Raw genomic sequence first — 19,841 nt, 5'->3', positions numbered from 1 at the left:
ACCCACATACGAATTGCTCATTCTTACCTAAATAAAAAACAGAATCAGAGCTAAGTAAGGGGACATGGTGCAAAGGTCAACATCCACAGCAAAATTGTCCCTACTTGTCCTTGCAAAGCTAACCTATCTCAAGAGCTATCACAAACAACATCCATGCTTTCCTCTCTAATATTTGAATTGAGGCTGCTTATTTACATGATGCTTTATAATAGCTGTAACCTTCATATTTTTTTTATTCCTCATAATATTTTCATATTTAACTGATTCACTTTGTTGTACAGTAAAAACTAACCCAACACTGTAAAGCAACTAGGCATTAGTTGCTCAGTCATGTTCAAGTCTGTGATGCCACGGACGGTAGCCTGTCAGATTCCTCTGACCATGGGATTTCCTAGGCAAGAATACAGAAGTGAGTTGCCATTTCCTTCTCCAGGGGATCTTCCCAACCCAGGGACTGAATCTGGGTGTCCTGCATTGCAGGCAGATTCTTTACTGTCTGAGCCACCAGGGAAACCCTGTAAAGCAAGTATACCCCAATTAAAAAAAAATGTGAATCTTAGAGTTAGCTTTAGGAAGTATGTGAGTCAACGGTGAGATGAATACCAATTCATAAAGAAACAAACACTTGGGCAAGGGCTCACAGCGGTTTGATGTCTAATTCTTACTGACTAGAAACATGTAACGTTTTATTCTCTTAATATCTCATTTTACTAGGATAAAAATAATATCTTCCTAATAGTTTCAGTATCCAATTTCAGATTTTATCACAATGGAAGACTTTATTGGCATTACCAATCTGATCAATCAAGTCTTTCTCTGTTTTCTCTCATTGGGCTATTCAAATTGACTCCTCTACTGACTTATTTCCACTATCTTGGATAAAGTTTATGTCTCCCTTCCCAACCCCAAGTTGCTTACATATTTTTCAAGAGCAAAGACTTTGTGACTTCAGTGTATTTCCTAAATACCAAGCCTAGTGCCTTACCCAGACAGGTGCTGAGTGGATATATGAGATTAGGCACAGTATATCACTACAGTTAGTCAAGGATGATTCTTATTTTCTATTTTATGTATAGTGTCATTTAGATTACAGTTAAAAAGGAGATTTAGTTGTGTATGTGTATATCCCCTCCCAATATTTGTTTAGAAACATACTTGGACTCATCATGAGCTACTATCAAGTTAAATGACTGACCATTCTTTCATTCATTTAACAAATGCCTGTTGCTAAGCAGAGCCCTGAAGTATGCAGAGATGGTGAAGAATCTGCCTGCAATGGAGGAGACCCGGGTTCAATCCCTGGATCAGGAATATCCCCTGGAGAAAGGAATTGACAACCCAGTATTCTTGCCTGGAGAATTTCACTGACAGAGGAGCCTAGAGGGCTACAGTCCATGGGGCCACAAAGAGTCAGACATGACTGAATGACTAACATAATATTGATAAGCATGCATTAATATAAAAGCATTATATAGCTTACTTGGACTATGGTTATTAAACACAACAGTGATCAGAACTCACATTTTAATCCAGATCTTTCTGAAGCTTGGTCTGTTTCATCTCTATCCTCTTTTGTCTTCCAAAACTTTAGGCCAATTCCAGGATGTTAAATTATACACTGAGTCAAATTACTTTGTTATCTATGTTATATAGTGACAAGTGAAATTTATATTCATATTTCTCTTCTTCTGCTTCTTCAAGTTCCCCTTGTTATAACTTCTTTTCAATGCTAAGGATGACACATATTTTGTATAAAATATTCATACATATACCGGTCAATATTACATTTTATTTGTGTGTATATCCTGAGCTGATATTCATCCAGCACATGTTGATATGAACAGACTGTTTATATATGCTGTTGATCTTATTGTCTAATGTTTGTGCCATACCATTTTATACAGCACCCCCGTATCCTACTATCAGTGTGTCCAAGGGGAGCCAAGACTATTCTATTTCTCATGGTCAGTGAGGCAGTTAAGGGGCCAGTTGCCAATCACTAGGGAAGATAAGATCAGTTCAGTTGCTCAGTTGTGTCCCCACTCTTTGCAACCCCATGGACTATAGCACACCAGGCCTCGCTATCCATCACCAACTCCCAGTGCTTGCTCAAACTCATGTCCATTGAGTCAGTGATGCCATCCATCCATGTCATCTTCTGCCATCCCCTTCTCTTCCTGCCTTCAATCTTTCCCAGCAGATAAGATAGGACTGACTAAATCAGGTAGACCATTTTATTTTTTATTTTTACTTGCATAGCACTTTCTTTTTTTCTGGTAAACACATCTAGTTTTCTTCTAGGGAACTCCCTCATTGACCATGGGTGAAATTTTGGTAGGACTTGGATCCAAGTGCTCTGTCGACTTCCCTTGTGCCCTGCCAATGGGTAGGCATGCTGTTCAAACATAATCAGTCCAGCTGTCACTCTTAGAAATTTGAATCTTGAGCAAAGAAACAGAAAAACTAAAAATAAATTAACAAATCATTAAGTAACTAAACAGTTTGTCTCACTGACAACCTTCTGACAACACTATTTATTAATTTCTATTGCATGGATTCACAACTGTAGGTGTTTTGGTGTTTCCTAGGGGTTGTTTTCCTTACTCCACACCCCCAAGCACTCTATCAGTAGTTGACTTACGAGCTCCAAAAATATATGTTGAAGTCCTAATTCACAGTACTTGTGAATGTGGCCTGATTTTAAGAGGATCTTTGCAGATGTAATAAAATTAAGATGAAATCATGAAGGTGGGTCCTCATCTGACTATCATCCTTAAAAGAAGAGAAGAGACCCAGAAACAAATACACAGGCAAGAAATCATATGATGTCAGAGGCAGAAATTGGAGTGATGGGATTACAAGACAAGAATTACATGCAACAGCAGAAGCCAAGAAACGGGCTGAGAATAGAGACTCTTTCCCCTAGAGAATTCAAGAGAGCGCATGCCAACACCTAGATTTCAGATTTCTGGTATCCAGAAAGAAAGAGTAAATGTCTTTTGTTTTTAAGCCGACCAGTTTGTACTTCGTTATCTCAGTTCTAGAAAACTAAAACAGCCAGTTACTCCAAAATCTTCAAGAAAAAAGTAAAACGCCTTAACAATTATCTTAGAGAACCTGACAGTCAATATTAGCTGCAACTTAATTTTATTCAGATATAATTTGGATGATCGTATAGATTCAAGGAAGTTGGGTCTCTCCTACAGCCTACTCATAGTAATCCTACTCTAAGTTGCCCCTCACTGATCTAAAAACTAATACAATCCAGCTCGGGCCAATGACTCACAAGGGGAATCTGCTAAGAGCCTTCTGGAAATGGGTTTTCCTCCTAAGGAAAGAAACTGGCATGTAAGAAGAGATGTGTTTCTCTCCACCTCTTTACCCTCTGCTACAGAAATTGTCTCAGAGTACTGCAGATGTCTTGTAACCATGTGGTAAACATCACCAACACATTGAGTGTGTATCAGAAGTGGAATGAACTTGTGTACTTGTGTAGGACACTGAAAAAACCCTGGTATCTGTAGGCTCAGGAATTATATGAGCTGAAAAAGAAAAATCTATTATATTAGCCACATTCTATTGTGTGTTCTAGTATTTTTAGTCAAAGCATCTTAACTGTACAATACCATAGATTGGAAATTCTCTAAGAACTTCAATCCAGAAAGTCAGTTGGCTAACAAGAGTGGCATTAGTGATCAGATGCTTGAAGGTAATTTCTGATCAGTGCAAGGACTATCTGTGTTTGTTGTTTGGTTTTATAGTACATGCTGTGGATGTCTACTTACCACAACTAAAAGTAAATAAGGGTTACAGATACTGAATCAGTTATGCTGGAATCTCTAAAATATCCTGAAAGCTGGGCTTTCCTTTAGTCTTTTCCTAATATTTCCAAGATCTCTGGGCCACAGACTTTGAGTATTTTTAGCTTCTATTTAGGGGAGAATAAGAGAGAAAAAACTGAGGCAGGAAAATAAAAAGAGAGTGATAAAACCAAATGAACACCCACCTCCCAGAGTAATGGAAATAAAAGCAAAAATAAACAAATGGCACCTAATTAAACTTAAAAGCTTTTGCACAATGAAGGAAACTATTAGCAAGGTGAAAAGACAACCTTCAGAATGGGAGAAAATAACAGAAAATGAAGCAACTGACAAAGAATTAATCTCAAAAATGTACAAGCAGCTCATGCAGCTCAATACCAGAAAAATAAATGACTCAATCAAAAAATGGGCCAAAGAACTAAACAGACATTTATTCAAAGAAGACACACATATGGCTAACAAACACATGAAAAGATGCTCAATATCACTTATTGCTGCTGCTGCTAAGTCACTTCAGTCATGTCCGACTATGTGCGACCCCATAGACGGCAGCCCACTAGGCTCCTCTGTCCCTGGGATTTTCCAGGCAAGAATACTGGAGTGGATTGCCATTTCCTTCTCCAATGCATCAAAGTGAAGTCGCTCAGTCGTGCCCGACTCTTAGCGACCCCATGGACTGGAGCCTACCAGGCTCCTCCATCCATGGGATTTTCCAGGCAAGAGTACTGGAGTGGGGTGCCATTGCCTTCTTCAATATCATTTATGAGATAAATGCAAATCAAAACTACAATGAGGTACCATCTCACGCTGGTCAGAATGGCTGTAAAAGTCTACAAATAATAAATGCTGGAGAGGGTGTGGAGAAAGGGAACTCTCTTACACTGTTGGTGAGAATACAAACTAATACAGCCACTATGGAGAACAGTGTGGAAATTCCTTTAAAAAACTGGAAATAGAACTGCCATACAACCCAGCAATCCCACTGCTGGGCATAAACACTAAGGAATCCAAAACTGAAAGAGACATGTGTATACAAATGTTCATTGCAGCACTATTTACAATAGCTAGGATGTGGAAACAACCTAGATGTCCATTGGCAGATGAATGGATAAGAATGTGGTACATATACACAATGGAATATTACTCAGCTATTAAAAAGAACACATTTGAGTTTGTTCTAATGAGGTGGATGAAACTGGAACCTATTACACTGAATGAAGCAAATCAGAAAGAAAAGCACCAATACAGTATATTAAAGCATATATATGGAATTTATAAAGATGGTAATGATGACTCTATATGTGAGACAGCAAAAAAGACACTGATATAAAGAACAGACTTTTGGACTCTGTGGGAGAAGGCGAGGGGGGGGATGGTTTGAGAGAACAGCGTTGAAACATGTATATTACCATATATGAAATAGATGACCAGTCCAAGATTGATGCATGAAACAGGGCACTCAAAGCAAGTTCACTGGGACAACCCAGAGGGATGGAATGGAGAGGAAGGTGGGAGTGGGGTTTGGGACGAGGGGACACATGTACACCTGTGGCTGATTCATGTCAATATATGGCAAAACACACATTATTATAAAGTAACTAGCTTCCAATATAATATATAAATTAATTAGAAAAAAGGACAGTTCTAACATAATGCAAACTTGGCATTGATCAAGAGTTTAAAATTTTATTCCTGAATATGGATATGTAGCCTTGAATCACAGTAGTTTTTCACTAAAAATTTTGTTTGGTAAGGAAGTCTCTCATGTATTTTAAAAACACATAATTTAGTTTGGGAAGAGGTACTAGGAAATGTCCTTGTCAGTCAGAAAGCCCTTATCCTTTCAAGTAAACCAAGCTAACTGTAGGTTAGGAATAGATTTTACCTTCTTTACATCTGTGTTCATTGCATTCTTGCATTCTTTCTCATAATTGCCTCCTCCTGCAATTCCAAATACCATGGGCATGTTCACAGTAGGAAGTGGTTAGTGGGATAGAGGAGCAGCTACGCCTGTAGTGATTTATCAGAAAAAGTTAAAAAAATCCACTTTTCCCAAAATATTTTCCCATTAGATTCATTCACTTTGGACGGTACTCGGGACCATTTTTACTTGCAAGGTAGAACATCAAAGCCAGAAACATAATTCTTACAATTGAGTAATACTAATCACTGTCTATTATCTATCATTTGCCTTGATTCATGGACCTAACATTCTAGGTTCCTTTGCAATATTGCTCTTTACAGCATCAGACCTTGCTTCCATGACCAGTCACATCCACAACTTGCTGTTGTTTTTGCTTTGGCTCCATCTCTTCATTCTTTCTGGAGTTATTTCTCCACTGATCTCCAGTAGCATAGGGGATGGCAAGAGTGAACATTGACATTTTAGCAATCAGCAGACTAAAATGGACTGGCACAGGTGCATTTAACTCAGATGACCATTATGTCTACTACTGTGGGCAAGAATCCCTTAGAAAAAATGGAGTAGCCATCATGGTCAACAAAAGAGTCCAAAATACAGTATTTGGATACAATCTCAAAAAGACAGAATAATCTCTGTTCATTTCCAAGGCAAACAATTTAATATCATGGTAATCCAAGTCTATGCCCTGACCAGTAATGCTGAAGAAGCTGAAGTTGAATGGTTCTATGAAGATTTACATAACCCAACTAACCTAGACCTAGAATTAACATCTAGAACTAGCACCTAAACTAGTGACCTAGAACTAACATCAAAAAAAGATGTCCTTTTCATTATAGGGGATTGGAATGCAAAAGTAGGAAGTCAGGAAATACCTGGAGTAACAGGCAATTTTGGCCTTGGAGTACAGAATGAAGCAGGGCAAAGGCTAATAGAGTTTTGCCAAAAGAATGCACTGGTCATAGCAAACACCCTCTTCCAACAACACATGAGAAAACTCAACACATGGACATCACCACATGGTCAACACTGAAATCAGACTGATTATATTCTTTGCAGCCAAAGATGGAGAAGCTCTATACAGTCAGCAAAAACAAGACTGGAGCTGTCTGTGGCTGAGATCAAGAACTCCTTATTGTCAAATTCAGACTTAAATTGAAGAAAGTAGGGAAAACCACTAGACCATTCAGATATGACCTAAATCAAATCCCTTATGATTATACAGTGGAAGTGACAAATAGAGTCAAGGGATTAGATCTGATGACAGAGTGCCTGAAGAAATACGGATGGAGGTTCATAAGCTATTTCAAATCCTAAAAGATGATGCTGCTTAAAGTGTTGTACTCAGTATGCCAGCAAATTTGGAAAACTTGGCAGTGGCCACAGGACCGGAAAATGTTGATTTTCATTCCAATCCCAAAGAAAGGCAATGACAAAGAATGCTCAAGCTACCGCACAATTGCACTCAACTCACACACTAGCAAAATAATGCTCAAAATTCTCCAAGCCAGGCTTCAACAATATGTGAACTGTGAACTTCCAGATGTTCAAGCTGGTTTTAGAAAAGGCAGGGAAACCGGAAATCAAATTGGCAGCATCTGCTGGATCATCGAAAAAGCAAAAGAGTTCCAGTAAACCATTTATTTCTGTTTTATTGACTATGCCAAAGCCTTTGACTGTGTGGATCACAATAAGCTGTGGAAAATTCTGAAAGAGATGGTAATATAGACCACCTGACCTGCCTCTTGAGAAATCTGTATGCAGGTCAGGAAGTAACAGTTAGAACTGGACATGGAATAACAGACTGGTTCCAAATAGGAAAAGGAGTATGTCAAGGCTGTATACTGTCACCTTGCTTATTAAACTTATATGCAGAGTACATCATGAGAAATGCTGGGCAGGATGAAGCTGGAATCAAGATTGCTGGGAGTAATATCAATAACCTCAGATATGCAGACGATACCACCCTTATGGCAGAAAGTGAAGAACTAAAGAGCCTCGTGAAGAAAGTGAAAGAGGAGAGTGAAAAAATTGGCTTAAAGCTCAACGTTCAAAAAACTAAGATCATGGCATCTGGTCCCATCACTTCATGGCAAATAGAAGGGGAAACAGTGGAAATATTGGCAGACTTTATCTTTTTGGGCTCCAAAATCACTGCACATGGTGACTGCATCCATGAAATTAAAAGATGCTTACTCCTTAGAAGGAAAGTTATGACCAACCTAGACAGCATATTAAAAAGCAGAGGCATTATTTTGCCAACAAAGGTCCATCTGGTCAAAGCTATGTTTTTTCCGGTAGCATGTATGGATGTGAGTGTTGGAGTGTAAAGAAAGCTGAGCACTGAAGAATTGATGCTTTTGAACTGTGGTGTTGGAGAAGACTGTTGAGAGTCCCTTGGACTGCAAGGAGATCCAACCAATCCATCCTAAAGGAGATCAGTCCTGGGTGTTCATTGGAAGGACTCATGTTGAAGCTGAAATTCCAATACTTTGGCCACCTGATGCAAACAGCTGATTCATTGGAAAAGACCCTGATGCTGGGAAAGATTGAAGGCGGGAGGAGAAGGAGACAACAGAGGTTGAGATGGTTGGATGGCATCACTGACTCAATGGACATGAGTTTGACTAGACTCCGGGATTTGGTGATGGATAGGGAGGCCTGGAGTGCTGCAGTCCATGGGGTGGCAAAGAGTTGGACATGACTGAGTGTCTGAAATGAACTGACTGATTATCTATCATAAACCAAAACAAGATATTCTAAGTAAGGTAGAAAGAACAGATTTGGGATGTGCAAATAGAGGTTTCTGCGATATTATGTATATTATTAAAAGTGTCTAGAGAGTTCCTTATCTGAATATTTTGGTTAATATAAACTTTGTTTGCCATAATTTCACACGCAGTTAATGTTATCTGCATGACCTAGATGAGTCCAGATAAAATAAACACTTGATTAATGCGTTTTAATGGCTAGACTAGTGCTTATTTGCATGTTGGCATTATAAAATGTAAAGTGCTTTTTAATATAAAACCTGAGATGCAACAAGATAGGGAAAACCTTTTTAATTTACTGAATGCTGCATTTAACATTTTTACAAAATTATCATAGGAAACTATATGGAATTACACATTGATATTTACTTAATAAGATTTCACAGTGTATATAAATATATAAATAGATGCACATTTGTTACAATATCATATTTGGGGTGTCATAGATGCTGAGCTATCTTTCACGGTCATGTTTTATTTTTATCACAGGCATTTTTCATGGTGCCCTATTATCATAGGAATACTTCCTCCAGAGAAAATGTGCTTAAGCCATTATGCTAAATGTATGTTAAGTACTATATCTTCTGTTATGGTTTGCTATATGATTTATCTTATCAAGTAGGAAAACAAAGGATGAATTGTGTCCTCTTTATATAATGTTTACTTAAAATTTCATAAAGTGCAATGTATTTACCTCCTTGGACTCTGTTTTGTTCTTATTCTCAATCATAGTAAATATTTGCACTTGCAGACTGCTGCCTGTAGCTTACATGTGCTGGAGAGTGAATAGATAAAAGGATGAAATCATAGAAGAAGACCAAACTTTAGCAGCAACCTTCATGCAAATGCAATGCACACAAGAGATTCTGATTTATATTCCTATTATGTAAAATGATTTCATTTCTGGCTTTTCACAATTTCAAGGAACTCCTGTTTACCAAGGCAGAGTCATGAGGCTCACCAAGCAGCTGTGTGAGACTGTAACCATCTGAAATCCAGCTGTGACTGTGGAATTTCAAGTATATTAGGATGAGGGAAAACTTTCTGAAAACCATTTCCAGTATCCATGCTTGAATTCAGTCTATGAAGGTTTTATGAAAAATTAGAGATGATGACTCAGCTTGTTGTATCCATGCTTTGCAGGCAAAATTCATCTTTTTGAAAAATAACATAGGCTAAAAATGCCAGGTATAATCATCACCTATAAATCAAACCTAGCAAGTCCTTTTTATTCATGGCCTTCTTATTCATAAAATAAGAAATATTTATATGTATCACTCACTTTCTTCAAACTATCAGAACATCCCTTGACCTGATGAGAAAGAAAGGTGAAGGCTGTGATGCTATTGTTTTGGTCCATGTATAGAAATCCTTGTTAGGATAGATAAGGAAGGTGGTTTGACTGTGAATGAGCAAGTATTGCAAATCCTGAAAGCCCCAAATAGAAGCCATGTTTTCAGCAATGGTTCATTGAGGTGGAAGAGGACAAACAATTTGATTGAAGCTCCTGATGCTGAGAAAGATTGAAGGCATGAGGAGAAGAGGGCTACAGAGGATGAGATGGTTGGATGGCATCATTGACTCAATGGACAAGAGTTTGAGCAAAATCTGGGGGACAGTGAAGGACAAGGAATCCTGGGGAACCATGGGATCACAGAGTCGGACACAACTGAGCAACTGAACAACCACAGCAGCAATCTGTGAAGTGACCAATTTTCATAAAACTATCAAAAATATGTTAATCCAATCCAGGGTAATATTTTAAGCTGTTTATTGCCAGAGGCATGAGCAGGGGCAAAAACAGGTAGGAGGCAGGAGGAGATTCAAATATAAATGCCAGGGCAAATGGGTGGGAGGACAGATTCTGGGGCAGGTGGAGACAAATTGGCTGAATGTTCTCAAAACTAAAGAGGAAAATTTGTGTTTATGGAGAAGTTCATCTATTCTTGAAAATGTTCAGAAATGAAGAAATGCTGGGTATCTAAAATCATTTCATAAATTCAATATTTGGCAAGTTGATTTTCATTGAATGGGCTTTTAACAAATTGATGTTGGCTGAATTTGGTAGTGTCAAAAGTCACTAAACACTCTGGATTAAACTTTTCTGTATGGGAAGTATCCCTTACAATAGTGCTAATGACTTTAATCCAATCAGATCAACAACTGTGCTCTGAACTAGGGGAGAGGGTGGGAGGTCAAGTTCACCTGGGTGAGAGAGGGAAGAAATTTTTGACCTCAGGTCTTCCACAGGTGGCAAATTATTGTAATAACAGAAAAAAGTAGTGAAAAACTAAATGTCTGGTTATAGGGCAAAGTTAAATAATATATGGAATGCTGATTTAGGTATTTATATGATAATGAATATTTATCAGCATGGAAAGATATACAATAGACTGTGAGAGGAGAAACTTTATCTGATATGCTCACTATTAACCTAGCACAGTACGTGGAATAAAGGAAAAGGGACCAGATTATCAAAGATAATATAAAAACTTTAAAAAACTGTAAAAACTATAAAAACTGTAAAGAAAACTTTTTGAAAGAAATTTTCCCCAGGTTTTAATAGCACTAAGTATTTTTAAAATTATTTATCTGTAATTTCTAATTTATATCAATAATGTTTTAACTTTTAGAGAAAAAAATAAACTTATACTAAAGGAATTACATCGTTTTGAAATAGTTTGCAAACTTTTTACTCTCTTTTGATGTCATTGAATTCCAATTGTATATGTGACACTTTTTTATTTTTTTTTTTTTTTACCATTTGGCTGATAGAGTCCATTGGACAAGTTAGAGCAGGCAGTTAGGCAGATATAAGCAGATAAGGGAGGCATGGCATGGGTAATGTGGCAGGAAACCATGTATTTTGGGATGACAGAGATTCTAAAGACAAAGAAAGGTGGGAAAAGATGGGTGTCTCCAATTGTAACCTTTTGCTCATTATGGCTTCATTACAATAAAATTACCTTGCATATAAGAAGTAGCAATTATGCCCTGACACCAGGATACTTCTGATCAAGTCTGACTAAATAAGGCCCAAAATCCCTCCTCCCCTTGGGAAAGTGGAGATGGGTTGAAAATCAGGTAATATGACCCCAAACCCGACCCTCTGCTATGAATATCCCACTCAATCATTTTCCCACTCCGTATAACCAGCGTGCCAAAGAAACTCAGAGCAGTTGCTCATCTGAACCTGCCCCGTCTGCCTCCTGAGAATGTATGCACTGTGTAGGCTCAGTCGCTCAGTTGTGTCTGACTATTTGTGACCCAGTGGACTAAACCCATCAGGCTCCTCTGTCCATGGAATTTTCCACTCAATAATACTGGAGTGGGTTGCCATTTCCCCCTCCAGGAGATCTTCCCAATGCAGGGACTGAACCTGAATCTTTTGTGTCTCCACATTGGCATGCAGATTCTTTACCACTGTGCCGCCTGGGAAGCCTTCCTCAGAATGTAGTGTAGCTCACAAAATTCTGGCTTTGCTTTCTTGGTCTCTCTCTGAACTCCTTCTGCTATGAAACAAGAACCTACTGTCTAGTATCAGACGTATAGAGCAATAATCATGCTGCCCCCACCTCACCAAAAACAACAAAATTCAATTCCATATATTCATCCTGTGCATGTGTGCGTGCTAAGTTGCTTTAGTTGTGTCCAACTATGTGCAACCCTATGGACTGTACCCTTCCAGGCTCCTCTGTCCATGGGGATTCTCCAAGCAAGAATACTGGAGTGGGTTGCCACACTCTTCTCCAGGGGATCATCTTGACCCAAAGACTGAACCCATGTCTCTTATGTGTCCTGCACTGCCAGGTGGGTTCTTTACCACGAGTGCCACCTGGGAAGCCCATATTCATCCTGTAACCGATACTTAAAAAACAGTATGTTGTATATAGCTTTCTGCTTAGATCTATTAAAGGTACGCATGTCAAGATGATTTCAGTTACATTCTGCTTTTATACATATATGTTATTATGCAAAGGACAGGTGGGAAAAAGTGGGTATTGCATATCAGATAAATGATGATTATTAATAAGAAAACAAATCCTTTGCTCAAAGAATCCATTTGGAGAGGAGGTAAGAATATAAAAGTTTAACAGTGCTAGAAAATATTCCTTATAAAGGTTGTAGTTATTCAGGAGTCATTGTTAGCATATAGATTTTGGAATAGTGGTTCATTCATATAGATTCATGAATGGCTAAAAATGGGTGTTATTCTTTACTCAACTTTGTGCTCAGCTTCTAAACATATCTTCAGGTCTTCAAGGTAAATTCTGGTTTAGTAGAAACCTTAATTTGGAATGCTTTCCTTAGTTTCAAAGCATTAAGACACTCTCCTGAGTGATGTTATTAAAACAATAAAGTATATCCCCTCTTCCAGTCCACTGTAATCCATTGCTTTGTTTAAGGGAAAAATATTTGTATACCATCCTCTGCTAACTTTGGTTTAGGCTTCCCTGGTGGCTCAGAGGTAAAGAATTTGCTTGCCAATGTAGGAGGCACAGGTTCAATCCTTGGATCAAGAAGATACCCTGGAGAAGGAAATGACAACCCGCTCCAGTATTCTTGCCTGGGAAATCCCATGGAGAGAGGAGCCCCATGGGCTACAGTCCATGGTGTCACAGAGTCATTTGTATACTGCCATATTTTCATACACAGCGATCATTTAAAGAAAGATATTTGCAAAGAATCAATTTGGGCTCAAATATATAGAACTATTTATTTTCCTCATAAAGACAGCATATTTTGAAAAAAAATATTAGTAGAAAAAAACAGATATTTCTATTAGCAAAGGCCTCTGGGTATGCTCTGGAGGCAAGAGAGTGAGAAAAGAGGAACGGATGATGTTCCATGTAATAATGCAAAGACCTGTATCTATTGCCATTAGGAAATTAAGCTTGAAGTGATAAAGTACACTCTCACACTATTCTCCTAAAAACAGTTATTTTAGACTAATGAAAATGAACTGTGGGAAATAAAATAAAGATTTGGTAACATATGTGTGTGAAAAAAAAATAAATAAATAACTCTAGGGCAGTACCAGTACTTGAAGGAAAGAAGTGAAGATCTGCATTCTGAGGGACTGAATGCAAATGCCCAAGTGACCCTCCCGTTATCATTATCTTTTCTTTTGTTTCATTTTCTTCATTGTATTCTTTATTAGTGTCCAAAAAACTATTGACAGCTTATCTCTTGTTTATTATCTGTCGTCTCCTTGAACTAAAATGTGTTTTATGAGAACTGGCAGTCTGTCTACATTGATTGTTGATACATCCCCTTCTCTCTAAAGATGTTTGGAACAAGATATTTGATCAAAAAGCATGTGTCATTTGATATATGTATGGCTAATACTATAAGGAATTAAGGAACACGGCAATTAAGACGAGTGGAGGTAACTTTTGAGTTTCCCTGGTGGCTCAGAGGGTAATGAATCTTCCTGCAATGCAGGAGAACCCAGTTCAATTCCTGGGTTGGGAAGATGCCCTAGAGAAGGGATAGGCTATCCACTCCAGTATTCTTGGGCTTCCTTGGTGGCTCAGATGGTAAAGAATCATCTGGGTTTGATCCTTGGTTTGGGAAGATCCCCTGTAGGAAGGCATGGCAACTCACTCCACTATTCTTGCCTGGGCAATCCCCATGGACAGAGGAGCCTGTCAGACACAATTGAGTGACTAAGCACACACGAGTTCAGTATCATCATTTACATATTAGATATATAATGCTGGAGGACCAGAGCATGACAACTAAAGCAAAGAGTAGTGTGTTCTGGTAGAGATGAGAGCAGTTTGTAGGAAAAGGAAGTACAACAAAGCAGCTCTGGTTTCGGCAGTCTCAGATACAGATGTTGGAAACCATTCTAGAGGAAGAAGACCTATGAAGCAGAGGAAATGGATTTCTGATTTACTTTTAGAAGAGATGAACTGCTCAACTTAACCATAAATTCTCATAGGACCTAACTTTTAATTTCTGAGCTCTAAAGAAAGGTTATCCAATCCATATTTCCTGAACTGTGTCTAAGCTATGTTTTCATTGCATGGCAATTGTAGTTTGCAAAGTACATCTGTATAATCCTAAGCATTTCTTGGCTTGCAGTCTGGAAAATGTCAGTGGCTTATATCTCATGGGAAATGTTGTAAACATTTTAATTAGATACCATTCTGCTTCTGTCTTATTTTCTGGAGAAACACGGCTCCTATTACCTTCTACCTCCTGAGAGAATGCTACACGTACGATGTAGAAAACATAGGTCACTTCAACCCACTGTCTGTGGGTATGAATACAGTCTGTGTCTATGCAAAAATATGTATGTTTACAATGTATGTATGTGAACAATATGTTTGTATGTACAGTGTATGTATGTGAACAGAATATGGGTGCATGTATGGGTTCATATGTAAACATTCCTTTTGTGTGATGTCTTTAGGATAAAAATCCTGATAGAATGAGTTGCTGAAAACCTATCATGATTTGCTAGAAAGTAGAAACCTAAGTTCAATTTAGGCTTTAAATTTCAGGTGATAAAAAGATCTGGAAGTCAGTAAGCATTAAGTGGGGTGTTCTGAATATTATTTGTTCTTTAGAGACCAGAGGAGCAAATGATATTACACAGAGTCAGAGAGACATTAAAGTGACTTGGAATGAGAAAAGAACACTGCAAGCTGCAAAGATTTGCAACATGTTATTCCAGATTGAATAACTCAGTCATTGGGGAACACAGTACATTATATTGTATTCTGCTTATGAAAGAGACCAAAGAAACAAGTATTTGTTTATGCTTGCAATATGATAAAAATATAATGAAATATAAGCACTTTGGGCTTATCATGCAATGACCTCCAATCAAGCCACTGAAAGTATTCCTGAAAAGTTTTAAGGAAAATAAAAATGGGTTTTGCATATAGTAACTTGGCATTACTGGGACACTATATTTGTGAGAAATATTCTTGAGTGTCTTATAAGTACTCTTAAAGGAGTTTTTCAAGGATCTATGTCATATATATCCAGGATTGTTCACCATCAGCACAATCTGTGATCATGGACACGAGTGTATCCAATAGCCTAGCTGGCAACCCTGCTTGGATATTTGAAGGACATGCCAACTGTGGCATGCCCAAAGAACAGAAAACAAACAAACATAATTTTTAAAACCTCTTAAATCTTATTTTTAGCCTCAAACCTTGCTTTTCCCATCTTTCAAATCTCAGTAAATGTCAGTGCCACCTACCCCATTGTATAAGCCAAAAGTATAGCATTATCATTATCTCTTTCTTTTTCTCCATTTCCCTGTCCATTGTTAACTCATTTTGATTCTACTTTTAATTTTTTTTTTGCTGTATGCAACAGATATTTATTTACTATATCAACACATATCTTAAATTCTCACAATTTATTTTCCATATAGCTGCCCCAGTATTCTGTTTGAAATGTAATTCAGATTATATCTATTTCCTGATCAAAATCCTCCAGGGGTTTCTCATCACTATTATAATAAAATACAGGCATCTTTCCACTTATAATGTTGTACCAGTCTATATTCTCGAACTATACACCTCCTCTAATTTTTATCACTTGAAGGACTGATGCTGAAGCTGAAACTCCAATACTCTGGCCACCTGATGTGAGGAACTAACTCATTGGAAAAGACCCTGGAGCTGGGAAAGATTGAAGGTGGCAGGAGAAGGGGACGACAGAGGATGAGATGGTTGGATGGCATCACCATCTCAATGGACATGAGTTTGAGCAAGCTGTGGGAGTTGGTTATGGACAGGGAAGCCTGGGGTACTGCAGTCCATGGGGTCTCAAAGAGTCAGACACGATTGAGCGACTGAACTGAACTGATTCTTCTCTGGATACGTTTTAAAATTCTGCTTTTTAAACGGGCCAAGACAGGGAAGTTCCAGTCTCTTCCACCAAATGCAAGCATGACTTGTTGGAAGGAATACAGATACCTGAGGATTCAGAAAAACAAATAGTAACAGGTGGACTGGGAAATAAGAGCAGAATTCAAAGTGCCACTAAACTGGTGGTGAATTTACTATTTTCTCTGCTTCTATATTGCTTGTCCTAGCCTGAACTCAAAGGGAGGACAAAACCGCATACTAAAGATAGACAGAGTTTAAGGAGTTACTGAGAACTGTATAGGGAACTTCTGAAATGCAGAGACACTAGGAGAATTTCCTGTAGGTATTTTTCTTCCTCTTTTCTATTGTCTCTTGTACTCTCTAGCCCCTGGGGAACTCTGTAACTGAAGCTGCAGCTTGGTAGTTGAGCAGGCACCTAAAACTCCGAGACAGTGAAACCTTCTTAACAGTGGAGCCATGATTCTAAGAGCAGGGTAACGAATCTGTTGCTCATTGCTTTCTTTCTATTTTTTCCTCATTGCTTTTAGTTGTTGTTGTTGTTGTTTTTATATTTTCACTGTGTGCTCAGTTGCTGAATCATGTCCAACTCTTTGTGACCCACGGTCTGAGGCCCACCAGGCTCCTCTGTCCATGGCATTTGCCAGGCAAGTATACTGGAGTGGGTTGCCATTTCCTACTCCAGGGGATCTTCCTGATCCAGGGATCAAACCTGTATCTCTTGTGTCTCCTGCATTGTCAGATGGATTCTTTACTACTGCACCACCTGGGAAGCCCTGCTGCTGCTGCTAAGTCACTTCAGTCGTGTCCGACTCTGTGCGACCCCATAGACAGCAGCCCACAAGGCTCAGGCAAGAACACTGGAATGGGTTGCCATTTCCTTCTCCAATGCATGAAAGTGAAAAGTGAAAGTGAAGCTTCTCAGTCATGCCGACTCTTAGCGACCCCAGGGACTGCAGCCTACCAGGCTGCTCCATCCATGCGATTTTCCAGGCAAGAGTACTGGCGTGGGTTGCCGTTGCCTTCTCCTACCTGGGAAGCCCTACTTGCCTCCAAATTTAGACACAGTTGTGGGAAGTACATGGAAGAGCAGGTTAACTAAAGCTCAAGCTCTCTGACCAGAGGATCTAGAAAGGAAGCTGCAGGGAACTGGGAAGTATCATGGAGTGTTTCAGAGAGAAGGGAGCTTAAAAGAGAGAGAGTGAAATCCCATAAAAGTGTGTATGAAACCCTGTGTTTACTTTTGAACTGAACATGTGGGAATCTGCCCCTAAATACAATATCAAAGGCTTTAAAACTGACTATGATGCAGACCAGGCCCAGAACAGCTACTAGAAAGTGAAGCACCAAGTGATCCAAACAGCACTGCCAACACTAAGATCTGCACTGACACTGAAACCCCAGTCGAAAGAATATAGACCAGACTTGTTAGTTCAAACTTGCAAACAGAAAACCAACCATCTTCCTACGTTTTAAATAGTAGTCAGAGTCTCATAGCACATCAATCAAAATGTCAAGGATACAATCCGAAACTACTTGGGATATGAAGAATCAAGGAAATCTTAACACTTGAAGGGAAAAAAAACACCAAAAAAACAGATATCAAAACCGATATAACAAAGTGGTTAAAATGGAATTTTTTAACTGAATAATACAATAATTAAATTAGAAAATGCACCAGATGGCCTATATGAGAGAATGGAGATGACATAATAAACAGGCAGATAACTTCAAGGTAGATTATGAGAAATCAAGCATTCTTAGAAAAAAAGAGAGAGAAAAATAAAAGATTAAAAGGAAAAAAATAAAAAGAGCCTCAATATCCTGTGGAACAATATAAAAAGGTCTAACACTGGTGTCATCTGAGTCATAAAAAGAGGAAAAAAAATGTATGTGATAGAGAAAAATGTGTTTTAAAGAAAAATAACTGAAAACTTCTCAATTTGGTAAAAGATACAAATTTACAGATGCAAGAGGGAGGCTCAGAAAATTCCAAGCAAGATAAACTCAAAAAAACTCACATGAGGCACAGCATAATCAAACTTCTGAAATTAAAGATAAATACAAAATGTTGACTACAAGCCAGGACTCCTTATATAAGGAGACACTAATTCAAATGACTCTATATTTGATATCAGAAACCATAACAGTCAGTGGAAGTGAAACATTTTTAAAGTGCTGCAAAAAAAATTTACATTAAAATTCTATAATCAGTGAAATCACTGGTAAGAAATCTGTAACTAGGAAAAAAGGAAGAGTAACAAAAATGGCAAACATCCTTTACATATAAAAGACTATCTTCCTTTGCAGTTCTTTAAAATACACATGAGAATTGAAAGGAAAACTTATGACATTTTCTAATGAGTTATTCAATAGATGTAGTTGTAATATCTAAGGACTGGAGGGTAAAATAATTTATGCTTTGGTAAGGTTTCTGCTTATCATTTAATGTAGTAAAATATTAAGTCTTTATAAAATGAAAAAAAGTATATGTGCCATAAACCCTATAAGCTTCAATAGATAAATTAAAATGGAATGCTAAAATTTGTTTAAACAATTCAAAAGGAAGCAAGAAGGGAAAACAGAAGAATAAATATCAGAAGGAAAACTCAGAAAACAAAGAGTAAGACTAATATGTTTAGATTTAGGCAGACCTTGATCCAAACATATTGATAATTTTATTAAATGCAGTGATTTAAACTCACAAATTAAAAATAGAATTTGTCAAAATGGTTTAAAAATACTTATGCCTTACAACAATCCTATTTTATATGTATTTATGTAATTGACTCCAATACTTTGGCCACCTGATGTGAAGAACTGACTCGTTTGAAAAGACCCTGATGCTGGGAAACATTGACGACAGAGGATGAGATGGTTGGATGGCATCACCAACTTGATGCACATGAGTTTGAGCCATCTCCAGGAGATGGTGAAGGACAGGGAAACCTGGCGTGCTGCAGTTCATGGGGGCACAAAGAGTCAACATGACTGAGCAACTGAACAAGATAATTAAGTTAAAGGTAAATGGATTGCAGAAACAATGCTAAGCAACTGCTAATCAAAAGAAAGCTAGAGTAACTATATACTAATATTAGACTTCAAAGCAACAGAAATTACTAAGGAAAAAGATGGACAGTATAGAATGATCATTCTCATTTCAAGGCCTTTAAATTCAGTTGTTTATCTGGAACACTGGTGAGCATATGGCTGCCTTATCAAGTATCATCTCTTACAAAGAGTCCTCTCTAGCCCTCTCTAGTCATCTTATCATATTCATACCATCCTATTTATGTTATTCAAAGCACTTTTCACTAGCTGTGGCTTTGTTTTTTTGTCTTTTTTTTTTTTTAAAGTTTTTGTGTTTTTTTCTGGTATATAGACTCTTAGAAAGTATCTACCTCATGTTCTCAGCTCTACACACACTGCCTAGCAAACTGATAAACTAGATAAATAATTGTTGAATGAACTA

The sequence above is a fragment of the Bison bison genome, unplaced genomic scaffold (assembly GCF_000754665.1).
Source record: "Bison bison bison isolate TAMUID 2011002044 unplaced genomic scaffold, Bison_UMD1.0 scf7180017864490, whole genome shotgun sequence".
NCBI lineage: Eukaryota > Metazoa > Chordata > Mammalia > Artiodactyla > Bovidae > Bison > Bison bison.
This window is presented reverse-complemented; position numbering follows the sequence as displayed.